This window comes from Triticum aestivum, chromosome 6A (assembly GCF_018294505.1).
Source record: "Triticum aestivum cultivar Chinese Spring chromosome 6A, IWGSC CS RefSeq v2.1, whole genome shotgun sequence".
NCBI classification, from domain to species: Eukaryota; Viridiplantae; Streptophyta; class Magnoliopsida; order Poales; family Poaceae; genus Triticum; species Triticum aestivum.
Window position 1 is genome coordinate 330,222,238 of NC_057809.1, and position 25,216 is coordinate 330,247,453.

The window sequence follows — 25,216 nt, forward strand, 5'->3', positions numbered from 1 at the left end:
ATTACGTAGAGCTGGCACCAAGCAAGGGACACATCCTGTCCTTGTGTCCACACCTGCTTCAACGGAGGTCATAGGATACACCGAAAAAGCTTGGTGAGCCGCCTGCTCAGCTGCATGTTGAGCCGCCCGCTCAGCCTCTTGGTGAATCCTCTCCTGGTCAGCCAAGTTAAGAGCCCCATCACGCGCCGGGTCATACCTGCGCGGCTGGTTATGCCGCTGGGCGTTGCTTGACACGGTCGCTGAATCCATACGCCTGCTGTAGCTTGGGCTCCGGCTCGGGCGAGGGGTTGAATGAATTCTGTCTCGACTATAAGAATATGATTCCTGCTGTGCCAGAGCCGTCTGAAGAAGTTCTCTGACCCTTCGTGTTTCGATCACCGTAGGATAGTCGCCTTCCATGAGGACAGCCGCCAAACGCGCTGATGCAGCTATCAGATTCTTCAGAGGGCTAGGAAAGTGACCCGGTGGCGTCGGTGCATAACGAGGTGGAGCCGTATTCACACGAGGGGGTTCCATAGCCCGCGGCTGACCTGGCGCCCAACCTCCAGGTGTTGTAATCCGGTTTGCCTCCGGCGGGTTACTGGAACCGGCTCCATGTGTGTGGAAGAGGTTCATAGGATCGTAAGTCAAAGGCAGTCGTGATTGAGCCTTCTGGTGCCTTCTCCTCATGACCTCGTTTGATGCGTTCAGATTCATCGTGAGATGAAAAGCCTCTGATTGAAGTTGCTGAGCCCGGGCGTCCAAAGTAGTCAGCTCCGCTGCCATCCTGACATCCTCCGCCGCCATGTTTTCCTTGGCCTGTGCTACCTCCTCACGTAGTCGTGCCACCTCCGCATCATGCTGAGCCTTATCCGCCGGTTCAACCACGGCGGTCAACAGGGCCGTCATCTTATCCATAAGATCCATGGTCGCGGCCGGCCCAGAGGTTATTGTTGCCGCAATTGTAGAGTTTTGTGCAGGCTGTGTACCAGTCACGAACACCCCTGCTCTGTTCGGCGGCTCAAAGGGGCCCGGAATACTGCTGCCATCGGAACAGCCCCCAAGCCCGCCATCCTGTAGTTGATACAATGAATCCGTCTCGCCTGTGGACGACTCACCATCAAAATAGACAACGGTCTCACCGCCATCCACAGATCCTTCAGAGAACTCCCCTCCATGGATGCAACCCACGAAGGCATGCTTCACGGCAGGCTGAGTCCGGGCGGGTCTCGCACGCTGAGCCATCTCGATGAGGTCGGTGTAGATGTCCGGCTTAGGGCCCGGCTCGCCGATCCGGCCGATGAAGACGTGGATTCCGCCGAAGGGGACCCAATAGCCGTACTCAATTGAGCCGGCATCGGGGCCCCAGCCTGCATCGTCGATGTAGAGCTTGCCACGACGACTCTTGGTCATCCGGCCCACATCGTATCCCTTGAGCCCTTGGAAGCTGCCCTTCAAGAACTCAAATCCACCATGCCCTGGCCCCATGGTGGGCACCAACCGCCGTGGAATTGTCACGACAGATGTCGTAGTGAAGGGACTTTGTCGTGGAGCCATCACAACTAGGAAGCTTATATGGGTTAATCGGGACAAAGGACACGAGAGGTTTATACTGGTTCGGCCCCTTGCGGTGAAGGTAAAGCCTAGTCCAATTGTTGTGGTATTGCTAGGTTTCGATGACCAAGGAGCGAAATACGCTAGCTTGGCTCTTGATCCGTTGTTTCTTGCCCTAAGCCGCTGCTGGGTCGTCCCCTTATATACACGGGTTGACGCCCTGTGGCCTACAGAGTCCCGTCCGGCTCATACAACGTGTCCGGCTCAGTGACATCTTTTACATGCCTTACTTTACAAGTCTTATCATACATGGCGGTTTATACTCATGGGCCTCAAGCCGCCTCTAGGATTAGGCCTACTACAAGCCTTATCATTAACCGTCGCCCTGTATACTCGTCGGGCTTCTTTTAAGTAACCCGCCATGGTGATTGACCCGGCCCCTCCTGGGCGGGTCATACCTGGTAGGTATATCCCCAACAGAACCAAAATAAAGGAAGACAACCCCAAATGCTAGATCCCCGATCGTCCCAACTGGGCTCCACTACTGGTCATCAGGAAAAGAAACATAGTAATGGCCCGAATCCTCGTCAAATTCCCACTTGAATTCGGTGTCATTGCCTGCACTGGTATCCTCAGCACCTGCAACTGTTTGGAAGTATCGGTGAGTCACGAGGACTCAACAATCTCACACCCGCGAGATCAAGACTATTTAAGCTTATGGGTAGGAGAAGGTAGTGAGGTGGAGCTTCACCAAGCACTAGCATATATGGTGGCTAACATATGCAAAAAAGAGCGAGAAGAGAAGCAGCGCATCGATCGAGAAGCTATAAATGATCTAGAAGTGATCCTGAAACTACTTACGTTCAGGCATAACACAAGACCGTGTTCTCTTCCCGAACTCCACCGAAAAGAGACCATCACGGCTACACATGCGGTTGATTCATTTTAATTAAGTTAAGTGTCAAGTTCTCTACAACCGGATATTAACAAATTCCCATCTGCCACATAACCGCGGGCACGGCTCTCCAAAGTTTATACCCTGCAGGGGCATCCCAACTTAGCCCTTCACAAGCTCTCATGGTCAACGAAGGATATTCCTTCTCCCGGGAAGACCCGATCAGTCTCGGAATCCCAATTACAAGACATCTCGACAATGGTAAAACTAGACTAGCAAAGCCACCCCATTGTGCCGACAAATCCCGATAGGAGCTACACATATCTCGTTCTCAGGGCACACCGGATGAGACAAGCTACGAGTAAAACCAGCCCTCGAGTTTCCCCGAGGTTGCCCCGCAGGCGGCTCAGTTCGGACCAACACTCAGAGGAGCACTGGCCCGACGGGTTAAAATAAAGATGACCCTCGGGCTCCAGAAAACCCAAGGGAAAAGGCTTAGGTGGCAAATGTTAAAACCAAGGTTGGGCCTTGCTGGAGGATTTTTATTCAAAGTGAACTGTCAATGGGTTCCCATAACACCCAACCGCGTAAAGAACGCAAAATCAAGGAACATAACACCGGTATGACGAAAACTAGGGTGGCAAGAGTGGAACAAAACACCAGGCAAAAGGCCGAGCCTTCCACCCTTTACCAAGTTTATAGATGCATTAATGAAAATAACAGATAGTGTGATATCCCAACAAATCCATGTTCCAACATGGAACAAAACTTCAACTTCACCTGCAACTAGCAACGCTATAAGAGGGGCTGAGAAAAAGCGATAACATAGCCAAACAACGGTTTGCTAGGAAGGTGGGTTAGAGGCTTGACATGGCAATATGGGAGGCATGATATAGCAAGTGGTAGGTAGCGCGGCATTGCGATAGAGCGAACAACTAGCAAGCAAAGATAGAAGTGATTTCGAGGGTGTGGTCATCTTGCCTGCAAAGTTCTCAGAGTCGTCGAAAGCTTGATCCTTGTTAGCGTACTCAACAGGTTCCTCGGTCACGTACTCGTCTCCCGGCTCTACGCAAAGCAAGAAACACAAGCAAAGGACCAACAATCAATCACAGTGCAATGCACAAGCAACATGATGCAATACATGGCATGATATGCAAGATAAGATATGCAATGCATATGTGTGCTCCGGAAGGGGAAGAATGAACAAGGCATCAACTTGGCATACCAAGTATACCGCTGGAAATATGAGATGATTTCGGTTGAAATCGATATAAATATCACTGGAAACAGATGCACGGTTTGCAAATGGCAAGCAAAACAAGAATGACGCAAAACTGCGATTAACAGCACGATGGCACCTAGAATGCAACAAGAGACTAAGCTATTGCACTCCAACATAGCTACAAAGCATATGGAAGTGATGTACAAGAGATGCTGTACAAAACATGAACACTGAGCTACGGCTAAATCACATTAGAACAGGTTCAAACAAGCATGGCAAAAGTGCAAAATATAGCAGGTTCACAGACTTACTGAACATATCATGGTAAAAAAACACTAGGAATAACTGTTTAGAGCAAGCAAACGACATGCTACAGGAATGTATCATGGTAAAAAAAGGCATGGAATGATTCTACTAAATGCATAGAACAAAAGACCCTTACTGAACATTGATACGTCTCCAACGTATCTATAATTTTTGATTGCTCCATGCTATATTACCTACTGTTTTGGACTATATTGGGCTTTATTTTCCACTTTTATATTATTTTTGGGACTAACCTATAAACCGGAGGCCCAGCCCAGAATTGCTGTTTTTTGCCTATTTCAGTGTTTCGGAGAAACAGAATATTAAACGGAGTCCAAACGGAATGAAACCTTCGGGAACGCGATTTTCTCATCAGATAAGACCCAGGAGACTTGGACCCTCCGTCAAGAAAGCCACGAGGCGGTCACGAGGGTGGAGGGCACACCATCCCTCCCTAGGGCACGCCCCCTGCCTCGTGGGCCCCTCGAAGCTCCACCAACGTACTTCTTCCTCCTACATATACCTACGTTCCACCAAACGATCAGAGACGGAGCCAAAAACCTAATTCCACCGCCGCAACTTTCTGTATCCACGAGATCCCATCTTGGGGCCTGTTCCGAAGCTCCACCAGAGGGGGCATCGATCACGGAGGGCTTGTACATCATCATCCAAGCCCCTCCGATGAAGTGCGAGTAGTTTACTTCAGACCTACGGGTCCATAGTTAGTAGCTAGATTGCTTCTTCTCTCTCTTTGGATCTCAATACAATGTTCTCCACCTCTCTCGTGGAGATCTATTCGATGTAATCTTCTTTCTGTGGTGTGTTTGTTGAGACCAATGAATTGTGGGTTTATGATCCAGTCTATCTATGAATAATATTTGAATCTTCTTTGAATTCCTTTATGTATGATTCGTTATCTTTGCAAGTCTCTTCGAATTATCCGTTTGGTTTGGCCAACTAGATTGGTAGTTCTTGCCATGGGAGAAGTGCTTAGCTTTTGGTTCGATCTTGCGGTGTCCTTACCCAGTGACAGAAGGGGCAGCAAGGCACGTATTGTATCATTGCCATCGAGGATAACAAGATGGGGTTTATTTCATATTGCATGAATTTATCTCTCTACATCATGTCATCTTGCTTAAGGCGTTACTCTGTTTTTAACTTAATACTCTAGATGCATGCTGGATAGCAGTCGATGAGTGGAGTAATAGTAGTAGATGCAGGCAGGAGTCGGTCTACTTGTGTCGGACGTGATGCCTATATACATGATCATACCTAGATATTCTCATAACTATGCTCAGTTCTGTCAATTGCTCAACAGTAATTTGTTCACCCACCATAGAATACTTTTGCTCTTGAGAGAAGCCACTAGTGAAACCTATGGCCCCCGGGTCTCTTTCTCATCATATCAATCTCCATCACTTTATTATTACTTTGCTTTTTACTTTGCCTTTTACTTTTCACTTTGCATCTCTATACCAAAAATACCAAGAATATTATTTATCATCTCTATCAGATCTCACTTTCGTAAGTGACCGTGAAGGGATTGACAACCCCTAAGCGTGTTGGTTGCGTTGAGCTATTGTTTTTGTGTAGGTATGAGGGACTCACGCGTAGCCTCCTACTGGATTGATACCTTGGTTCTCAAAACCTGAGGGAAATACTTACGCTACTTTGCTGCATCATCCTCTCCTCTTCGGGGAAATCCAATGAAGTGCTCAAGAGGTAGCAAACATGAGCCAAAAATTCACAGAAGATATGATGGCACCCATGTAAACATAGCATGTTTTACAAACAGATTCAGACTTTGCGAGCTCATACCACTCACCACAAAGAATTGCATGACAAAACAAGCATACCAACAATAAGAAGACATGTTCATGAAGCTAAACATGGCAAGAGCAAGTTCATAGGATGCATGGATCACTAGCAACAACCATGGAAAAATTGATTAACATGTTAACAATCTTCGAGGAATAATTTATAACAAAAGTAGAGCAAGAAATTGACATACTAGAAAACTCCATAATTGCAACCAGGGGCATGGATTGATAGATCATAACCACATGTTTAAAACATCCTTACTGAAGTATCTCAAAATAAGCATGGATCTCACTATAGCATCAAGTTTACATGGCATCAAAATAACATCAGGGAAAAGATGTAGCAAAATCCTAAGTCCCTCAAAATAAGCAGGGAAAAGACTTAGCAGGGAAAGGATGGCATGTTGTACTTCAAAACACATGTAGACCTCATGCTCACATGATGCACACATCAAATGCAACAAAAATGACAAATCACCATGATCTGATAAGTACCAATAGCTAACATTTTATAGCACTCTTGCATCAATGAAAAAGGCATAATAATGGGCAGTAACATTCCTGGAAATGTTTCTGACAAGAAGAGCTCAACGAGAAGAACAATTTGACATATCATATGCATGATTTGGAGCCACGGTCACCGAGATATGATGCGATGAAGGAGGCATAAAAATGTAAGGGATTTTCGGGACTTAGAGAAATTTCACCTCCGCGAAAGTCAACGCGGGACGAAGATTTCCGGGACGGAGAGATCCGGGGACGGGGCCGGCGTTTGGTTGCTGAGACTGGTGGATCTCATCCAATTCGGCCGGATCTGACTCCGGCGAACTCCGGCAAGGACGACGGGGGGGCGGTGGCGACTGGCGTGCTCAGAGGCGACAGAGTGGCGGCGGCCTGCGGCGCGGTGGTGCGGTGGTGGCGGCGGTGTGCGGCGGCAACCGGCGGAGGCGACAGGCGTGGTGGCGCGCCAGCGAGGAGGCATCGGGCAGCGGAGGAAGGCGGCGCTGGCGGGCGGACACGAGAGGTGGAGCGCCTGCGTCGCGGCGGCGGCGGAGGGTAGGGTGAGGTGGCGGCCTCCGGTTGGTCGGTGGCGGCGGCGCGGATGCGTCTGGCCGAAAGGGACGTGTCCAGCGCGGAGGGAGACGGTGGAATTAGGGTTTGGACCCGGAACTTGAGGGAGGATCACATATTTATAGGTAGTGGGAGTTTGGAGTGTCCAAATAAGGTGCGTTTTTCGCCCACATGATCGTGATCCGATGGCAGAGGACATGGAGATGGTTTAGATGGGTTGTTGGGCTGTTTTGAAGGGGTGTTGGGCTGCAACACACAAGAGGCTTTTGCGGTTAACCGGTTAACCGTTGGAGTATCAAACGGCATCCAAATGGAACAAAATTTGACAGGTGGTCTACGGTGGTGTACTAAGGCCACTTGACAAATCTCGGCCCATTCCGAAAACGTTTAACTCCCTCGCACGAAAAGAGACAAGAGGGGTGCAACGATGCATGTAAGAGTGTCGGATTATGAAACGGGCAACGGGGAAAATGCTCGGATGCATGAGACGAACACGAATGCAAATGCGATGCATATGTTGACATGATATGAAATGAATGACATGAGCAAAATGCAAAGCGCAGAGAAAAATCCAACCACGAAGGGAATCTCATAACTTAAAGCCGAAAATGGCAAGAGTTGGGGTTACAAATATGGCAAGTTATATCCGGGGTGTTACACACACTCCCTATACTTTCGGGATTAGTGTTGAACCTAAATAAATGTTATTTGGTGTTTGCATTGAGCATGAATATGATTTGATCATGTTTATTGCAATATGATTATTCATTTAAAGTCAGAGAATAATTGTTGTTCTGTTTACATGAATAAAACCTTCAATGGTCATACACCCAATGAAAATAGTTTGTTGGATCTTGATCGTAGTGATACACATATTCATAATATTGAAGCCAAAAGATGCAAAGTTAATAATGATAGTGCAACTTATTTGTGGCACTGCCGTTTAGGTCATATTGGTGTAAAGCACATGAAGAAACTCCATGCCGATGGACTTTTGGAATCACTTGATTATGAATCATTTGATGCTTGCGAACCATGCCTCATGGGCAAGATGACTAAAACTCCGTTCCCTCGAAGAATGAAATGAGCAACTGAATTGTTAGAAATAATAAATACTGATGTATGCGGTCTGATAAGTGTTGATTCTCGTGGCGGGTATCGTTATTTTCTAACCTTCACAGATGATTTGAGCAGATATGGGTATATCTACTTGATGAAACACAAGTCTGAAACATTTGAAAAGTTCAAAGAATTTCAAAGTAAAGTAGAGAATCATCGTAACAAGAAAATAAAGTTTTCTACGATTTGATCGTCGAGACAAATATTTGAGTTACGAGTTTGGCCTTCAATTAAAACAATGTGGAATAGTTTCACAAACTAATGCCACCCAGAACACCACAGCGTAATGGTGTGTCTGAACGTCATAACAGTACTTTATTGGATATAGTGCAATCTATGATGTCTCTTACCGATTTACCACTATCTTTTTGGGGGTTATGCATTAGAGATAGATGCATTCGCATTAAATAGGGCACCATCTAAATCCGTTGAGATGACACCGTATGAACTATGGTTTGGCAAGAAACCTAAGCCGTCGTTTCTTAAAGTTTGGGGTTGTGATGCTTAAGTGAAAAAGTTTTTAGCCTGATAAGCTCAAACCCAAAATCGGAGAAGTGCGTCTTCATAGGATAACCAAAGGAGACTATTGGGTACACCTTCTATCACAGATCCAAAGTCAAGATATTCGTTGCTAAGAATGGATCCTTTCTAGAGAAGAAGTTTCTCTCGAAAGAAGTGAGTGGGAGGAAAGTAGAACTTGATGAGGCAATTGTACCTGCTCTTGAATTGGAAAGTAGTTTATCACAGAAATCAGTTCCAGTGATTCCTACACCAATTAGTGACGAAGCTAATGATGATGATCATGAAACTTCAGATCAAGTTACTACCGAACCTCGTAGGTCAACACGAGTAAAGTCCGCACCAGAGTGGTAGAGTAATCATGTTCTGGAGGTCATGTTACTTGACCATGACAAACCTATGAACTATGAGGAAGCGATGATGAGCCCAGATTTCGCGAAATGGCTTGAGGCCATGAAATCTGAGATAGGATCCATGTATGAGAACAAAGTGTGGACTTTGGTTGACTTGCCCGATGTTCGGCAAGCCATAGAGAATAAATGGGTCTTCAAGAGGAAGACGGACACTGATAGTAGTGTTACTATCTACAAAGCTCGAATTGTCACAAAAATGTTCTCGACAAGTTCAAGGTGTTGATTACAATGAGATTTCCTCACTTGTATCGATGCTTAAAAGTCTGTCCGAATCATGTTAGCAATTGCCGCATTTTATGAAATTTGGCAAATGGATGTCAAACCTGCATTCCTTAATTGATTTCTTAAAGAGTTGTATATGATGTAACCAGAAGGTTTTGTCAATCCAAAAGAAGCTAACAAAGTGTGTGAGAACCAGTGATCCATTTATGGACTGGTGCAAGCATCTCGGAGTTGGAATGTATGCTTTGATAGTGTGATCAAAGCATATAGTTTTATACAGACTTGCGGTGAAGCCTGTATTTACAAGAAAGTGAGTGGGAGCACTACAGCCTTTTTGATAAGTATATGTGAATGACATATTGTCGATCGGAAATAACATACAATTTCTTGGAAAGAATAAAGGAGTGTTTGAAAGGAGTTTTTTCAAGGAAAGACCTCGGTGAAGCTGCTTACATATTGAGCATCAAGATCTATAGAGATAGATCAAGACGCTTGATAAGTTTTTTCAATGAGTACATACCTTGACAAGTTCTTGAAGCAGTTCAAAATGGAACAGTCAAAGAAAGAGTTCTTTCCTGTGTTGCAAGGTGTGAAGTTGAGTAAGACTCAAAACCCGACCATGGCAAAAGATAGAGAGAGAATGAAAGTCATTCCCTATGCCTCAGCCATAGGTTCTATAAAATATGCCATGCTATGTACCAGACCTATTGTATACCCTTCCCTGAGTTTGGCAAGGGAGTACAATTTTGATCTAGGAGTAGATCACTGGACAACGGTCAAAATTATCCTTAGAGGACTAAGGAAATATTTCTCGGCTATGGAGGTGATAAAGGGTTCATCATAAAGAGTTACGTCGATGCAAGCTTTGACACCAATCTGGATGACTCTGAGTCTCAATCCGGATACATATTGAAAGTGGGAGCAATTAGCTAGAGTAGCTCCGTGCAGAGTATTGTGGACACTGAATATTTGCAAAATACATGCGGCTCTAAATGTGGCAGACCCATTGACTAAACTTCTCTCACAAGCAAAACATGATCACACCTTAGTACTCTTTGGGTGTTAATCACATAGCGATGTGATACATTATTGACTCTAGTAAACCATTTGGATGTTGGTCACATGACGATGTGAACTATGGGTGTTAATCACATGGTGATTTGAACTATTAGTGTTAAATCACATGGCGATGTGAACTAGATTATTGACTCTAGTGCAAGTGGGAGACTGAAGGAAATATGCCCTAGAGTCAATAATAAAGTTATTATTTAGTTCCTTATTTCATGATAAATGTTTATTATTAATGCTAGAATTGTATTAACCAGAAACTTAGTACATGTGTGAATACATAGAGAAAACAAAGGTCCCTAGTATGCCTCTACTTGACTAGTTCGTTTATCAAAGATGGTTATGTTTCCTAACCATAGACATGTGTTGTCATTTGATGACCGGATCACATGATTAGGAGAATGATGTGATGGACAAGACCCATTTGTTAGCTTAGCATTATGATCGTTACAGTTTCATTGCTACTGCTTTTTTCATGACTTATACATGTTCCTCAGACGAGGGCGTGATCGAGGTTTGGAGGAGAAGGAGAAGAGGAAGACAATGTGAGTGCTAGGGAAGCATGCGAGGGCGTTTCCGCCGCGCCCCTCCCTCCATTTTATAACTACGAAGGGACGTGGGGAAGTGGGACCGGTTGTGCCCACGCTTCCACTTCCCCGCATTGTACGGTCATGTTTTCCCCCACAAGTTAACTACATGGAGAAGCCCAACCTCCCGCGGCGGCCACAATAAATCCCCTACGCATGGGCTGAAGGCGCGGCATGGTGGGGCCCAGCCCGCTGTTGTGTCCCATTGCACACGTAGCTTGGCAGGGCCTCGCCGGCCGCTGTTCACCACGTGACGCTGCGTCGAGCCGCGGGAGGCACATCCTTCCCCTTCAAGACTCGGTCGATGCTTTTTTTCCGGCCAGGCTGGGAGGCCGCTATCCAGCTTCCGGAAGCCGGCACACAGTGGGTGTTGCCGGGACCTTGCGGTCGCAAGCTTCACCAACCCAGCTTCGCAAAGGCCCTCCTGCTTTGAGCCGGTGAGCCTTCACAGCTTCGGGGACTACTATCGAGGGGATGGCCCCAAGAAAGGCAATGGAACCCATATCTACTTCAAAAACATCGGTTCTGGCAAAGCCCCTCAATCCGGCTCACCCCTGGCTGGCTCCCCAGCGTGAGCCGGCTGGGTTCCACTACCCGGCCAGCCAGCTAGCACATGTCGGTCGTCCACGAGAAGTCAACCCTGATGACAAGTAAGCGTGGCTACAGTGCTCCCTCCTTTATGTAGGCCCTGGTGGGCGCGGCAGCGGTGCTCCCCACGCCCTCGCCCAGGGCGGGCAGTGTCATGGGGGCATGACCCTGTAGGAGGACGGCGCTCACTATTCCATGACTCCCGGCGAGGCGTGCCACTGTACCCAGCAGTTGCCATACCCGGTACGGCCCGAACCCGTGCCCGGCAAACTCGGCAACCCCCACTGTCGGCTCCCAGACACTAACACCAGGGCCCCGCGCCCATGTAACATTACCATTGTAACCCCGGGGGGGGCAGCCTATAAGACCCCCCCCCAGGTGCCCCTCCATGCAGAGGGGTTCAGCTCAGTCCATCATTAGAACATTCACCACACACATCCACCCGCACCAGAGAAGCCGCACATGGATTGGCATATCTTCCTCCCCTCGAACAGCTCCAGGAGCAAACCTGTATGGAGTTCATATAAACCATACTCGACAGGACTAGGGATGTTATCTCTCTGGAGAACCCCGAACCTGGGTACGTCTCATGTCACACATTTACTCGTGCCAACCTCGCCTCTGGAACCCACCGGTGCACGTGTGTCTGTCCCCTCTTTTAGCCATCCCATGGCATTTTTTGTGAGATCACAACAACAATATCTCTCATAGGAAAAATATGATCAAAGAATGTAGCATCTTTAGACTCCATAATTGTACCGACCTTGTGGTCAGGTACCTCAGATTTCACTACTAGAAATCTACAACCAACACTATTCTTAGTTTAGTGTAGCCCAAATTAACGGAGTCCACAGTAATTGGTCCAAGCTAATGCTTTTTCGGGATCGACACATTGACTTTCACCAAACAGCCCCAACTATGCAAGTACGAGACTGTTGTCCTTCTCTTCGCCAATTTCTCATAGGGAGTGATCTCATTATCCTTTGTCGGAACTTTATTGAGGACATGACATGCCGTCAATATAGCCTCCCCCACCATGCCTTGGATAAACCCGATGTATCTAACATGGCATTAACCAAATTAGTTAGAGTATGGTTTTTTCGCTTGGCAATCCCAATTGACTGGGTGAATAGGGAGGAGTTCTCTCATGTAATGTTGTGTTCCACACAAAAAGAATCAAAATGACTCGAGAAGTACTCTCCACCATGATCTGACCAGGCTCGTTTAATTTTCTCTTCAAGTTGATTCTCAACTTCTACCTTATAGATTTTAAAGTATTGTAGAGCCTCATCTTTAGTATTTAACACATACACATAGAAATATCTAGTGAATCATATATCAATGTCATGAAGTATTTCTTTCCACCTTTAGTCAACACACCATTCATCTCACAAAGATTAGAATATATGAGTTCTAATGGTGCCAAGTGTCTCTCCTCCATGGCCTTGTGAGGCTTGCGAGATTGCTTAGCTTGCACACATGAAAGGCACTTAGAACCTTTGGCTAAAGTGAAACTTGGGATTAAATTCAACTTAGCTAGCCGCATCATAACACCGAAACTAATGTGATAAAGACGTGAATGCCAAACTTCATATTCATTAACACTTGAATGAATATGGTTCATGACTTTGTTATAAAAGTCTACGAGGGAAACGCGGAACATCCCTCCGCACTCATAACATTTTCCAAGAAAGATCCATATTTCATAACAACTAGTTATTTGACTTGAAGACCAACTTAAACCCTTCTCCACACAGAAGGGATCCACTAATGAGGTTCTTCTTGATGGCGGGGACATGTTGCACATTCTTCAGCAGCATGATCCTTCCCGAAGTGAACTTCAGATAGACCGTGCCAACACCAGAACAAAAGTACTCATGCCATTCCCCATCAAATACGGACTCGTGGACTATGACCTGGTGAGAAGAAAACAAGGAAATGTCAACACCCACATGAACACCTGCAGTTGTGTCCACCCAATAGTCGTTGAACTAAAACACTGAAAATAAAGTAAATATTGTTTTTCATGGCTCTCTCTAAGGTTTTGGAATATATGTGAATTCATAGGACAAAGAAGTAGGTCAGGGCACTCCCGAGGGGGCCATAAGGCAGCCCCCCTAGGGTGTGCCCTCCACCCTTGCTGCTGCCTCGTGCGTCTTCTGACTTGGACTCCGAGTCCTACAGGTGTGTTCTAGTCCAAGAAAATCATCGTGAAAGTTTCATTCCGTTTGGACTCCGTTTGATATTCCTTTTCTGCGAAACTCAAAAACAAGGAATAAACAGAAACTGGCACTAGGCTCTAGGTTAATAGGTTAGTCCTAAAATTAGCATTTAAATGCATATAAAACATTCAAAATAGATAATATAATAGCACGGAACAAGCACAAATTATATATACGTTGGAGACGTATCAAGCATCCCCAAGCTTAATTCCTGCTCGTCCTCAAGTAGGTAAATGATAAAAACAGAATTTTTGATGTGGAATCCTACCTAATGTATTATCCATGTAATTTTCGTTATTGTGGAATGAATATTGAGATACATAAGATTCAATACAAAAGTTTAATATTGACATAAAAACAATAATACTTTGAGCATACTAATAAAGCAATCATGTCTTCTCAAAATAACATGGTCAAAGAAGGTTATCCCTACAAAATCATATAGTCTGGCTATGCCCCATCTTCATCACACATAGTATTAAATCATGCACAACCCTGATTTCAAGCCAAGCAATTGTTTCATACTTTTGATGTTCTCAAAATTTTTCAACTTTCATGCAATACATGAGTGTGAGCCATGGATATAGCACTATAGGTGGAATAGAATATGGTGGTTGTGGAGAAGACAAAAAGAAATAGATAGTTTCGCATCAACTAGGCATATCAATGGGCTATGGAGATTCCCATCAATAGATATTAATGTGAGTGAGTAGGGATTTCCATGCAACTGATGCACTAGAGCTATAAGTGTATGAAAGCTTAAAAAGAAACTAAGTGGGTGTGCATCCAACTCGCTTGCTCATGAAGAACTAGGGCAATTTGAGGAAGCCCATCACTAGAATATACAAGCCAAGTTCTATAATGAAAGTTTCCCACTAGTATATGGAAGTGACAAAATAGGACACTCTCTATCATGAAGATCATGGTGCTACTTTCAAGCACAATTGTGGAAAAAGATAGTAGCATTACCCCTTCTCTCTTTTCTCTCATTTTTTTGGGCTCTTTGGCCTCTTTTTCTCTCTCTTTTTTTAGTACGGAGTCTCATGCCGACTTGTGGGGGAATCATAGTCTCCGTCATCCTTTCCTCACTTGGGACAAATGCTCTAATAATGATGATCATCACACTTTTATTTACTTACAACTCAAAAATTACAAATCAATACTTAGAACAAAATATGACTCTATATGAATGCCTCCGGCGGTGTATAGGGATGTGCAATGACTCAAGAGTGACATGTATAAAAAAATATGAATGCTGGCTTTGCCACAAATACGATGTCTGCTACATGATCATGCAAAGCAATATGACAATGATGAAGTGTGTCATAATAAACGGGACGGTGGAAGTTGCATGGCAATATATCTCGTAATGGCTATGGAAATGCCATAATAGGTAGGAATGGTGGCTGTTTTGATGAAGGTATATGGTGGGTTTAATGCATTGGCAAAAGTTGCGCAGTACTAGAGAGGCTAGCAATGATGGAAGGGTGAGAGTGTGTATAATCCATGGACTCAACATTAGTCATAAAGAACTCACATACTTATTGCAAAAGTCTATTAGCTAGCAAAACAAAGTACTACATGCATGCTCCTAGGGGTATAGATTGGTAGGAAAAGACCATCGCTCGTCCCCGACCGCTACTCATAAGTAAGGCAATCAATAAATAAATCATGCTCCGACTTCATCACATAACGGTTCACCATACGTGCATGCTACGGGAATCACAAACTTTAACACAAGTATTTCTACCAATCCACAATTACAAACTAGCATGACTCTAATATCACCATCCTTATATCTCAAAACAATCATAAGGAATCAAACTTCACATTGTATTCAATGCACTTTATATGAAAGTTTTTGTTATATCCCTCTTGGATGCCCATCATATTAGGACTAAATTCATAACCAAAGCAAATTACTATACTATTTAGAGAGATTCTCAAAATAATATAACTGAAGCAAGAGAGTTCATCAATTTCTATAAAGTAAAGCCACTGCCATGCTCTAAAAAAGATATAAGTGAAGCACTAGAGCAAAATTGCCAAGCTCAAAAGATATAAGTGAAGTACATAGAGTATTCTAATAAATCACGATTCATGCATGTCCCTCTCAAAAGGTGTGTACAACAAGGATGATTGTGTCAAATTAAAAATCAAAGACTCGTATCATACAAGACGCTCCAAGCAAAACACATATCATGTGGTGAATAAAAATATAGCCTCAAGTAAATTTACCGATAGACGAAGACAAAAGAGGGGATGCCTTCCGAGGAATCCCCAAGCTTAGGCTCTTGGTTGTCCTTGAATATTACCTTGGGGTGCCTTGGGCGTGCCCAAGCTTGGGCTCTTGCCACTACTTATTCCATATTCCATCAAATCTTTACCCAAAACTTGAAAACCTCACAACACAAAACTCAATAGAAAACACATGAGATCTGTTAGTATAAGAAAATAAAATCACCACTTATGGTACTGTTGTGTCCTCATTCTTTATTTATATTGGTGTAATATATACAGTATTCCAACTTCTCCATGCTTCATACCCCCCATACTACCCATAGATTCATCAAAATAAGCAAACAACACATAGAAAATAGAATCTGTCAAAAACGGAACAGTCTGTAGCAATTTGTAAATTTCGAATACTTATGTAACTCCAAAAATTCTGAAAAATCAGGAAATCATAGGCAATTTGTACATAACTCTTGTGCAAAAAGAATCAGTATTTTATCGCGCTTCTGTGATTTTTAATAATTCTGGCATTGAGCGTAAAAGTTTCTGTTTTTCAGCAAGATCAAATCAATTATCATCGTAAGCCATCCCAAATGTCTTACTTGGCACAAACACTAATTAAAACACCAAAACACAATTACTACAGAGGTAATAATGTGTATTCACACAAAAAAACAAAAATATTGGATTGTCGCCCAACAAGCTCTTTCTTTATAGCCATTAAAATAGGCTTGAGAATTCAATGATGCTCACATAAAGGATAGCAATTGAAACATGAAGAGAGCATCATAAAACATGTGACAAACATATTTAAGTCTAACATACTACCTATGCATGGGAATTTCATAAGAAAACAAATTATCAAGGCAAGCAAAAACTATCATATGCAAGGAAGATGGAAGAAACATAGCAATCTCAACATGACGAGAGGTAATTGAGTTACATGAAAATTTTTACAACCATATTTTCCTCTCTCATAATAATAACATGTGGGATGGTATTCAAATTCAACAGTATAGCTATCACATAACATATTCTATAGATGATCCACATGCATGCAAAGTTGACACTCTTCCAAAATAGTGGGATTAACATTCACTAAAGTCATGACCTCTTCAAACCCACTTTTATAAAATCATGAGATTGATCATACTCCAAAGTAGTGGGATCATTATTACCTAGAGTTGACACTCTTACATACCCACTTTCAATATTATTTCAAACATATTCATCATGAGGCTTAAATAAATTTTCAAGATCATAAGAAAAATCACCCCAATCATGATCATTGCAACAAGTACTGGACATAGCAAAATTAGCATCCCCATGCTTAGGGTTTTGCATATCATTAGCACAACTGACATTAATAGAATTTATAGTAGAACCATTGCAACCATGCTTTTCATCCAAGGAGCTATCATGAATCACTTCATAAATTTGTTCTTTTAATAGTCATCACAATTTTCAGATTCACGAATTTCAAGCAAAACTTCATAAAGATAATCTAGTGCACTCAACTCACTAGCAATAGGTTCATCATAATTGGATTTCTTAAAAATATTAGCATGTGGATGAGGATCCATAAACTCTTTGCTTACTATTTTTCAAGAAAATACACAATTATGCCAAGCAAACGAGCAAACAAACCAAGTAAGACATAAGGGAAAACAGAAAGAAGGTGAATAAAAAAGGCAAATCTTTTTATGTTATTCTAAAAATAATTTTAGAAGTGGGGGAGAGGAAAATGAGAGGCAAATGGTGAATAATGTAATGCAAGTGATAAGAGTTTATGATAGGTACTTGGTAGGCTTGATGTAAACCTCCCCGACAACGGCGCCAGAAATTCTTCCTGCTACTTCTTGATTTTGCGTTGGTTTTTCCCTTGAAGAGGAAAGGGTGATGCAGCAAAGTAGAGATAACTATTTCCCTCAGTTAGAGAACCAAGGTATCAATCCAGTAGGAGGTACAAGCAAGTCCCCAATCTATGCATATGCACAAACGTCAAACACATGCACCCAACGCGATAAAGGGGTTTTCAATCCCTTCACGGTCAATTGCAAAGGTGAGATCCGATAGAGATAGGTAAAATAAAAGGTAACTAAATAATTTTGGGGGTTTTGATTTATAGATCTGAAAATAAAAGATTGCAAAATAGTAGATCGGAAAGAAAATATGATGGAAAATAGACCCGGAGGCCATAGGTTTCACTAGAGGCTTCTCTCATGAAGGCAAATAATACAGTGGGTGAATAAATTACTGTCGAGCAATTGATAGAAAAGCACAAAGTTCTGACGATATCCAAGGCAATGATTATGCATATAGGATTCACATCCATGTCAAGTAGACCGACTCCTGACTGCATCTAGTACTATTACTCCACACATTGACCGCTATCCAGCATGCATCTAGAGTATTAAGTTCATAAAGAACGGAGTAACACCGTAAGTAAAATTACATGATGTAGCGGGATAAACTCTAGCAATATGACCAAAACCCCCATCTTTTTATCCTTGATGGAAACAATACAATACGGGCCTCGCTACCCCTACTATGTCACTGGGTGAGGAAACTGCAAGATTTAACACAAAACTAAGCACCTTTCCATTGCAAGAATACCAATCTAGTTGGCCAAACCAGACCGATAATTTGAAGAGAAATACAAAGATATCAAATCATGCATATAAGAATTCAGAGAAGATTCAAATAATATGCATAGATAATCTGATCATAAATCCACAATTCATCGGATCTCGACAAACATGACGCAAAAGAATATTACATTGGATAGATCCCCAAGAACATCGAGGAGAACATGGTATTTAGAATCAAAGAGAGAGAAGAAGCCATCTAGCTACTAGATATGGACCCGTAGGTCTAAGGTGAACTACTCACGCTTCATCGGAAGGGCAATAGGGTTGATGTAGATGCCCTCCGTGATCGAATCCCCCTTCGGTAGATCACCGGAAAAAGCCCCAAGATGGGATCTGAGAGGAACAGAAGGTTGTGTTGGCCGAAAAGTATTTTTGTGGCTCTCTCTGAGGGTTTTGGAATATGTGTGAATTTATAGGACGAAAAAGTAGGTCAAGGGACTCCCGAGGGGGCCACAAGGCAGGGGCGCCCCATAGGGCGCGCCCTCCACCCTTGCCACCGCCTCATGGGTCTTCTAACTTGGACTCCAAGTCCTAGAGGTGTCTTCTGGTCCAAGAAAAATCATCGCAAAAGTTTCATTCCGTTTGGACTCTGTTTGATATTCCTTTTCTGCAAAACTCAAAAATAAGGAAAAAACATAAACGGGCACTAGGCTCTAGGTTAATAGGTTAGTCCCAAAAATAATATAAAATAGCATATTAATGCATATAAAACATCCAAAACATATAATATAATAGCATGGAACAATAAAAAATTATAGATATGTTGGAGACATATCAACTAGCTATGAATTTCTGCATATGGTCAAGGTACAGTAATAAACTGCATCCTTATTAGAAATAGGAAAAATCTGTATTCCATCTTTCACGCTCATATTTGCTAGCGGCTCGATCAATAGGCCTCTCATGTCTCCTTATTTCTTGTTTATAAACGAGTATCATCATATCTAAGGGCAGTGCTATTGATTTTCTATAGAAGCGGCAGAGTTGCACCTACTTCCAGCAGAACCAACATGATATGACACAGAGGCTAGAATCATAGTATTTCTGGAGTACTTGCTCCCTGATTAATTTGTCTAGATAGTTTATGACACCTGTCTGGCATGTATAACCTATGTTAGAAACAATTGCACTAAAGTTTTAATTATGTGTTCTTAGTTTTCCTGCTCTTTTGTTTTCTGTGTATAGGTGACACATGCTCACTTGAAAACGCTAACGAGAAGGTCATGTTCAAGAAAGATGGCATACTATAGGGGCCTTTAATGTGAGACTGTTTAGACCTCACACTCGTGACCATAGTTTAGTGTAATATTAGAGGTTTGGTTTTTGTTTAATTGTACTGTTGAAGTACATTTTTGTTATGTGGCTTAGCTATTAGTTCACTGTTTTATTTGTGTAGTTGAATCTATTTTGTGGTTTAACCGTCCTGAAACCTAGGATATTGGAAAGTTTATAGATGCCCAACATGCATGACCAAGCCTAGATTAGGAACCCAACTAGCCACGATGTTGTGTGTAGACAAGATTAGAGTGCACCCACTAGTACAACGAGGTGCTATACAAACGGTTTTTATGCCTTTTTGCGACGGCATTTGGAACCATCACCAAGTGATTATGGGCGAAAGGGGGATCCTTCCCACACTACACACAAACTATCTTGGATAGGGAGCCAAGATGCATATACAGTACTCCTACTCATTTGTGCTCACATTGCCATCCCAGTCGGTGTCCTGTGGTGCTACGTTTATGATGCATGGCCCATCACAAATGGTTCACTATTATAGAACGTGTATGATAAGAAAATAATCACATGCATTCGCTTTTCCCTAACCGTATGCGATAACTAATTAAGAAGATTAGCTAATCATCGTACGAGTATCGGACAGGATTACGAAATGTAGGACCATTGTAACATCGTCATACACGACAACTATCGCACATGTTATTCTGTGGTGCAACGTTTACGATGCATACTTCATTAGAAATAGTTCAGGGATGCGAATTGTGTACGATAAGGCAACTATCACAAACGTTTAGTTTGCCCGCACCGTTTGTGATATTGTCAGACATCGCACATGCTTTGCAAACGGCAACTGTGTGCATGCTTGCACACATTTCCTCTCTGTGAATCATGTCGGATTATGGTGTATATCGCAAATGTTTGTGTTTTACCAACGTGTGTGTCGTAACGACCAGGAGAGCGTAATCTCACCGTAATTTAATTGCTGTTATTTCAAATTGTATCAGATTTGAATTTGAATTTGAATTTGAATGTATGCTATAGCTTTATTCATATCCTTCAGGTTCAAACAACCAATGAATTATTCGATTCATAGGTACATATGTTCAAGAATTACATAAGAACCAAATAAAGAATGATGAACCACAGTTGTATACTTGTACTATTAAAGACGGTAAAGAAAGAGGCCAAATACATTCTCGTTGCTGAACAAGGTGAAGCGAATGCCCGTATTGTGCCCTCCTCCATACAGAAGGCACACACGACTCAAGTCCAACCCCTTGTGATGGCCTACTGCCCATCCTTCACGGTCTTCATGAAAACATCTAGATAACCATCGTGTTCTGGTAGAAATACTTTAACCTTTGCATGCCCACCAATCATGTAGTTTGAGAGGTAATCTTGAGTAAACTGCTTTGGGAACCACTGCATAGGAAAAAGATTCAAACATTGTCATCTAACACAACTCATTGTGGACAGTAAAAAGAAGGCTGCAGTGTTCTTACTTACAATCTTGTAGTTCGCTGTTGTCTTGGATAAAGTGTAAACAAATATTTTAATTGCCATCTTTTGTCCCATTTTACTAACGATCTTTATCATCTTCCTCACTTGCTGCTGGTTCATCGATATCTCATTGCCCCATATGCGGAAAGGGTCAAAGCACGGATCTTTATACCAATGACATATGTACCTAAAAGCACCAAGTTAATATTAGAAGCTAAACAACAATTGCACAATGATGTAGTATAACACTCTTTTATAATATCTTATAACATCCAATATACTCACATATTAGATGAATTAACATCTTATATTATGGGCCGGAAGGAGTTTATTACATTCTTACAAATTATCGGCTGATTAACTGCTGCTTTATCCATGGGTTAGAGTTAGTTTGAGCTAGTTCGGGCTCAAATAGCCCTAAAGTATATCTACACACAAGGGCTAGTTTGAGCTAGTTGCATCTAGCCCACCCAAAGAAACTATCCAACCCAAGAGGAGATAATTGGAGCTAGCTCTCCTAGTGCATTTATTTTCAATCTAACACTGTCATCCAAACACCTCCTTGGATGGAGTTAGTTCAGGGTTAGTCATGCGCTAGAAACTAAATCTAACCTCTAGCTAAATTGAGTATCCAAACAGGGTTGTGGTGTTGTTGTTGTTGTTGCTGCTACTCTTCTACGTATATCTCGGCATCATCAGAACATTAAGGTAACACTCTTCCTTGTTGCTATGTAGCCTAGGATTTCATATTTAGACATTAAATATAGTGCATGTTGCTATGTAGCCTCATATATATTACATATGTCCCTATTTAACCTAACGATAAATGGCTTACAGATATATTCAGTTAAAAGTCCAATTCACCGATTAGTCCCTTATCAGCCCCCGGCCTATATGGTACCAACTACCGGTATCCTGAACAGTGAGTATATATAAGCCATGGGATGAAACTAACTTCGATGGAAAACAGCAGTCGTTCCCAAAATTGTCCTGTGTAGGTACATTGAGAGGCATGTTAAGAACAACAGGCTAAACATAAACCAAAATTATCCATGGCAGACAAAGTAGTCTCCAAAAGATAGCTTCAGTGTGCAGGTTTAAGTACGCTAGTAAAGCAAAACAAGTGGAAAGGTGTGTTAACTGCAACAGGCCTAACATTTAACAACAAGCAAACATAGTCATTCAAACTGGTATTGTGCCGGTCTAAGTACACTGGTTATTGTTAAATAAAAATAGAAAGGCATGTTAACTACAAGATGCAGGAACCAAATGTAGTCATTCATAGTGGTATTGTTGAAACTAGTATTGATGAAATTGAACCGCACAGTTCATACTTGCACATACAGAAAATCACGTTGTGAATAACTAGAATAAACAAGGCATACTACGAACAACCAAAGATAGCATTTGAAACTGGACATATGCTAACTACAAACAACCGAACAATAAAAAAACTTTAAAAGAGGCATATGCTAGGTATAACAGGCTTAACAGCAAGCAAATATATGCATTCCTATCGGTGTGTTTAAAACTGGATTGATGAAATGTACCGCACAGTAAATAATTATGCATATAGATCATCACATTGTGAACAACTAAAATAAACAAGGCATACTGCAAACAACCAAATATAGCAATTAAAATTGGACATATTGTCAGTACACTACAAAAGGGACAAAAAAACAAATCATGGGTCCCCCCTGTGAAGAGGCACGACAAAACAAATCATGGGTTTCCTCACTTGTCAAAGATGGGCTCGTTCCCGTGGGAAGAGCATGGACCCTGGATGTGCTCCATGTTGTCGCAGATGGGCTCCTTCCCCTTGGAAGAGCACGGCTGTAGGGTGCCCTCCCTGATGTCGCAGATGGGCTCTTTCCCCTTGGAAGAACATATGGGATCTTTCCCCTTTGAAGAGCCGGAGAGGGTACCCTCCTCGTGGATGCTGTCGATGAGGTCTGACTTGGAATCTGTGGATCCCAAGCCAGTGTCACAGAACATGTCCTTCAGAACTGATAAAACGGGCTCGATGGCGATGTGGGATGGCAAATTCTTGACAGTGAGCTAGAGGAGATCAGCGGCAGGGCCATGGATGAGATTGACGGTGGTTGATCCTAAGGGTTGGGGTGGGCCACTTAACCTGCGATATAGCCCGCCTCAGGCCATTGCTGTCGACGACCTTGATGTCATAGCTGGCGTCTGCGACATACCAGCATACTCTAGCCCGCTAATTGAGTGCCTATGGCCAGTAATGGTTGTCAGCTTCCTTAGCGACATCGTTCGAAGGGACAGTGATACACCCGTTTTGGGCCAGTCGCACCTCGAGCTTCATGGGAAGCCTAGCCGGGCTTAAGCTGCAACGCTCTGGAGTGGGGGATGGGGATATGTGGGAAAGGGGGCATTCGGTAGGCATCTTCTAAGAAACTCAGGGCGGCCTGGGTATGAAGATAGGTGGGTACGCTGCACGGGCAAACATGCAGATGTTGACAATGAAGGCCTTGCGGCGCCGGCGGCGACTTTGCTAGGGTTTCGAGCGAGGGAGGTTGTTTGTGTGTGTGCGTGTGTGTGTGCACGCGCGCGCGCCCGAGGAGGTTTTGGTGTGTGAGTGTGTGTGTGGTGGGAGCGGGGGTGTGTTTGAGGAAATGACGCGGCTACTGAAAATTTTACTACGCGGGAGTCAAACACGGGAGTGAAATGTCGGGGCTATTGAAAATTTGGATGATGGTGCAATAGAAAAACCCTCGAGGCAGGCAGCCATTTTCGAGGGATAACAACCGTGTGTTATGAAACAGAAAAACCCTCGAGGCAGGCAGCTATTTTCGAGGGATGCTGGCGGGATTGGGAATAAGAAACATCACACATAGTCGAAATATAATAACCGTGTGTTATCGAACAGAATAAAGCTGTAGGCGGGTAGATATTTTTGAGAGGCGAAGCCACGTGGAGCCCGATGTACTATGTGGATGAGCATGATAGGGGCACCGACGTGGCGCATAGTTAGTGTGAGTGAACCGTGTAAGTTGCATCATCCGACTTGTCTAATGTTCATAAATTTGGCGAAAAATGATGCATGATAGGGCCAGAACATGAACACACTTGCATGTGGACCAAATTTATGTCTGAAAAGGGTGGTTTCATGTTCAAATACCAAATGCAACTTCGATGTGGCACCTATCTCGCAAAGCACACGGTATTGTTTGCCCCCCCCCCCTCATGTCGGCACGAAGGGAATACTAAACTATTGATGCATGCCCCCCACCAACCAAGGTTTACCTAGAAAAGTGCAAAGTATCGCCCCCCCCACACACACCCACTTTCAGTCGGTGGGCCAGAGAGGCATCTCACCAAGATCGGTCATAAAACGGACCAAGAATAGTCCACCTTGGTCGTACAACCTCTCTCTTGTTGTTGGTCAAAGTGATGGCTGTCCATGCGACCCCGGAGATGGGCTAGCTCACCAATAACCATGCAAGTAGCTAGTCCCGAAGGCAACCACTGCGCGTGTGTGACCCAAACATATGTATGGAGAGGTGTGTTTTGAATACACAATGGAACAACTTTGATGTGGCACCATGCTTTAGAACCAGAAATCCCCACACTGAGTGAGGGTTAGGATGACAATGCATATGTATGTCACACCACACTTCAAGCCGATGACAGGGATTCATGCATCCATGCATTCATAGTACGCTCTCAAACTTAATTAGGTTTGAATCTCAACATGACCTATACGGCGATAACATGAACCAAAGGAAGAATTCGCCATGGTAACCTATCTTACTGTCGGTCTGATCATGGATGTCCACGCAGGCCCACGTATATATAGGATTGTCGCTGATAACCACATGAGGGAGTGTACCGTTCGAAGACAACCACTACATGCATATGTATGGAGGTGATGCATGCATGCATGCATGTTTGAATACCATTTCACAACATTGATGTGGCGTGTGCGTCGAAAATCATACAGTCCCCACATAGAGCGAGATTTGTTCGTGACATGTCGTTG